We start from the raw sequence: 4,686 nt of genomic DNA on the forward strand, positions 1-4,686 counted from the left end.
GCTAAGTTAACAATGGCTGTCTGCTAATAGGAGTTTAGAATCTAGTAGTCAGGCAATGTACAAGGCTGGATGTCTCCATTAGTCTTCAGTATTCACCAAAGTCTTGAAGAAATAAAATCTAATGCAAATAAGCAATGACTTTACTGAGATTTAAGGTGTATTTTTCTGACTCAGAAGATCTTAGTTAATTAAGTATAAGGCTTATTGCAGCAACTGATTGAAAAGAAGAAATCCTAGGCTGAAGAGATGGATCAGAGGTTAAGAACATTTTCCCAGAGTCCAGAGTTCAGTTCCAAAAGTCTTATGGCAGATGACAGCCGTCTATAATGAGATCTGGCAAAGTTTTTCTGTAGGATGTCAGAGCGAGCTGTCTTTTCAAGAGTGGCATTAATAGCAGTGATCTCTCGACACCTACTTCAGACACCCCCAAGTCTTAAAAATCTCAACAGCATTAATGTTGGACAGAGATTATAGATCCATCTTATCTCATGACAAAAGTGGAGGGGACAGCCGTATATGAGAACAATAATTTAAAGGATAAGAGATGTGATGGGAAAGGCAGTCCCTCCATGATGTTAGGCTTGATCCAAGAGGTTTGTGTGTTAGGCAGTTCACAGTGTTGCATAAGGACTCCATTGCTTTTGGCCAGTAGGATTCTTGGGCCTCAGGCTGTAGGGAGGAGGGGGTTCTGTAGGATTTGGCTCCAGAACAACCTGTAGGAGAAAGGGGTACTTGTTTTACCCAGGGTCTGGGTAAAGAATGACAAATATGGTTCGCCAAGCTCTTCCTAATCCAGTGGCCCCTGGCCTCCAATGCATTATTTTAACAGGATGGCCAGCCTTTGAAGAAACACATTAAGTATTGGGAATGAAAGACTCACCTGACTGTAGGGAGGAGGAGGATCCAAGGAAGTGAAACAAATGCTCTCCAGGGGAGCAATGGTTGGAAGTTCTGGAGGTGTCTGATGGTCTGCTGTTCTGATGTCTGGCTGTGGTTCTCTGCACTTGTGATAGAAGTTCCTTACTAAAGCACAGATGCACACAAAAGGGAACATGACCCATAAGATGATACACAGGAGCCTAGGGAGGTGGAGGATGATATTGTCATGAGTGTCTTGGTAATGCTCCCTTGCAATACCTCCTCCATCATCCATCCAACTCTGCTTCTGGTGGACTGTGTCCTCAGTGAATGATGTGCAGAAGTGGTGACTGAGTGTTTACCTGAAAGGGTATTCTTCAGGATTCCAGGCCTTTCTTTCCAGGCAGCATCCGTTGTCACAGCATCTGAATCCTTTGGGGCAGTTTCTAGTCAGGAAAAAAGGCATGACAAGATACAGATGACATCCATGTGTTAACAAAAAGGGTTCCTGCTTCCCAAGACATTTAGACCCTCAGGATGTGAGCTTCCCGTAGTGTTTTTGGTATACAGATCTATCCTTGTAAAAGAGGCTATAGTTTTAGCAAGTGTGATCATTTAATTGTCTTTCCCCTTTTCCAAGCAGAATCTGATCACCCAACCATTCCTACTCCCCTTACTGACAATCATTGACAGAGTCAATACTTACAAGACCTCACATGTGGATATAGTCTGTGGGAAAAAAAAAAAAAAAAAGACAGACGTCAGATCTCACAGCCTGAAAGCCTAGTCTCAGGAGTTAGAGTCTTTGTCAAGCATGGCATTAAATCAGGTAGGTGAGAATAAACCAGAGGTCCATGTCCATCCTTACTGATCTCAGGAGAAGGCAGAGCTATTCAGGAGTATATGGTCAGCAGGAGACCATGTCCATCCTTACTGATCTCAGGAGAAGGCAGAGCTATTCAGGAGTATATGGTCAGCAGGAGACCAGATTTGGATAAAGAAACTCTGTCTCACAAACAACTGGAGGCTAGTCTCTGTTCAGACCTTGTTCAAGTCAGTGGGTCTCAGATTTTCCCAACCTCCAACTTCCATATCCATGGTCAACACTGGAGCCTAACTGTGCCTCCCCAGGACTTGGGATTAAAGGCACAAATTACCAAGTAATCTCCTTCAACCCAGTTTTTGTTTGTTTCTTTGTTTGTTTGTTTTGTTTTGTTTGTTTTTCGAGGGGCTGCTTCTGCCCAGCATCATCTGGTTCTTGCAGGTGAGGAACCCATAGGAGGCAGCCACCGGGGACTCCTCATACAGGACACAGATGGAGCCATCCTCCCAGATGCGGTAGGACACTTATTAGGGATGCACCCACAGTGTCAGCTCACTGGGCAATAGCTGGTGCAGCTGAGGCTGGCTGAGTCAATCTGGCTGGCCACCTTGCTGGTGATGGGGTCCATCTTGTGGTTGATTCGGATACAGCGATAGCCAGAGTCTTTGGACGGTTTTTCTAAAAAACCTGTGGTGTTTGTAATGATCGGTCAGTGCTTCCTGAAGCGCCCTACGGAAAACCTGGAATCTCTGCTCGCTCATGCAGACTGGAGAGGAAACCCACGGCGGCAGCGATCTCCCTGAGCATGTCTGTTCTTTTCCGTGGCTCATAGTGGTAGTTAAGGAAGTAGCTGTATTAGGACGATGATGGTCCGGCCGCCCCTCGGGCTCTCCCAGTTTATTTTATTTTATTTTATTTTGTATGTTTGGTTCTTTTGTTTGTTTTTATTGAGACAGGAATATGTCTTACTGTGTTGCACTGGCTACCCTACAAATAAGAGGTAAAACTATCTGTCTCTCCAGAGAGCTGGATTAAAGATGTGGACTACTATACTTAGCTCTCTACATCACACAATTTGTGATTGTTCTAGGAAGTCACCTTTCATGTATCGTTAGAGTCAGAGGCCCCGAGAAACCATCGAAAGCCCTTCCACTGTCCCTAAGCCTTTAATCCAGTTAATTAGGAAGAGACAACTCTGGGAGTTCACTAAGGAGACTCTGATCCTATCCATCCTCAGGTGCCTGCTGGAAGCCCCACCCTGTATCCTTCAGTGTTATGATGCCTCCACAGTTTCTAGTGCAGCTGACCAGTCACAAACTTTCTCTTTCTCTCCTTCTCTATCTCTTTTTCCACTCTTCCAAATACCAGACACTCGTCTTGGATTCTATTGGCATTTGAAGACAAGGTTTCTCTGGTGATATCTATTTGTCCGGGAACTCTCTCTGTAGACCAGGTTGGCCTAGAACTCAAATCCACTGCCTCTGCCTCCAGAGTGCAGGGATTCAGGTTGTGCTGCTATACTAACTACAGTTAAGAAGCTGTTAGGCCAGAAATGGTGGATACCCTCCTTAAAGTCCAATGCTATGGTACCAAATCAGATCTCTGTTGAATTCAAGATCAGATTAATCTATAGAGAGAGGCTCTATAAATTGACATGCTTAATAATCTGGGCCAGGATTATTCCATTTCCTATCTTAATCTGTCCAATCACCAGAGTCTGAGTCTGTGTTTTAGTAAACTTGGATTTATTAGTTTTGATTGAGTGGATTGACAATACCTATAGTTGGGAAAGCAGAGGAGTCAAAAAAAACACTAAGAGGTGCCAGATAGGAAGTTTCTTAAATATCCATTACTCATGCTTAGCAATGAATGGAGAAATATGCCTTCCAAACAGTCAGTGAACACTATTCTCAGGAGCTGACTTAATACTTATTTATCCTTCCAACTCTTTTTAGCAGATTCTCAACCACATTTTTAATTTCATCCCAGTACTCAGGAGGAAGAGGCAATCTGGTCTCTAAGTTGAGGCCAGCCTGGACTACACAGTTCTAAAATGCCAGAGCTAGAGAAACCCTGATTTGAAAAACAAAGAAAAGTTTGTATGTTTAAAAGACTTGTTCTGACCACTTCTCAGGAAAATCTGTCATCCTGGGACACTTAGAGTTTGAATATGAACAAAAGCTCAAATCCTGCCTCCCTGAGACCACAGCCTGAGGCCTCCCAGCCCAGGCAGACATGTCTACTCTGAGATAAAATTTACACCAATCAGAGAGGTGAGTGAAACTGAACTTCCCTGATACACAAAGAAGTCCCAGAGAGAGCTACTAAACTACACGCAAAGGTCACCATTTATGCTTTCATTTACATGGACAGACACCTAACCCAGATAAAAAAGACATCAGGTTGCTCAGATGAATGGTAGTGTAATAGCAAGCCAAGAATAAAACGGTGGGCCAAAGATCCTATTTAGGGTGTTGGTTGGGGCAAGTTCAAGTTAACAATACAACCTGCCAAGAGTAGGGACCCAGGTTTCCAGAGGGCCTCCCTGAGATCCCTACCTCCACTTTCCCCAAACACAAAAGAAAGTTACCAGTTTTCTGAGGGAATTCCTGCCAAGGTAAGGCAGGGGCTGGACTCTGAGCCAAGCCTCTACCCCATAGGATCCTCCAAAAGTCACAGAAGTCTTGCTTACCTGGTTGGCACTTACTCCTTGGAGACTGGAAAGCAGACCAAAGAACAGGGTGATGGTGCCCAGGAACCTGGAGTCCTGCATCCTGGTTAGGGGGCCTGTGAGTTTCTGCTTGTAAGGAGGGAGTGACAGGGCAAGACCTTTCCAAACTCTCTCCACCTAAGGGGTCCAGCCTTAGAACAGGGCACAGTTATCACTAGGAGTTTGGGTAGACCAGGACTTCAAACCAAACTGGAGCTCAGGGAAGAGATGAAGGAGGAGCTGAGCTTGCTTGAGTTTGAGGAATTGGGAATTGGGATGATAGGAGAAATGGATT

At 44.6% G+C, this 4,686-nt stretch overlaps 1 pseudogene across 1 annotated transcript; it reads right to left on the reverse strand.

Annotated features, from left to right (window-relative positions):
• Nucleotides 1–2,028: 2,028 nt before the first annotated feature.
• LOC308425206 (protein BTG2-like) lies at nucleotides 2,029–2,511 on the reverse strand (annotated as a pseudogene). Its single transcript has one exon. The product of its transcript is annotated as a protein BTG2-like (transcript).
• Nucleotides 2,512–4,686: the final 2,175 nt, after the last annotated feature.

Source organism: Micromys minutus (assembly GCF_963924665.1).
Source record: "Micromys minutus genome assembly, chromosome: 10".
Lineage (NCBI taxonomy): Eukaryota > Metazoa > Chordata > Mammalia > Rodentia > Muridae > Micromys > Micromys minutus.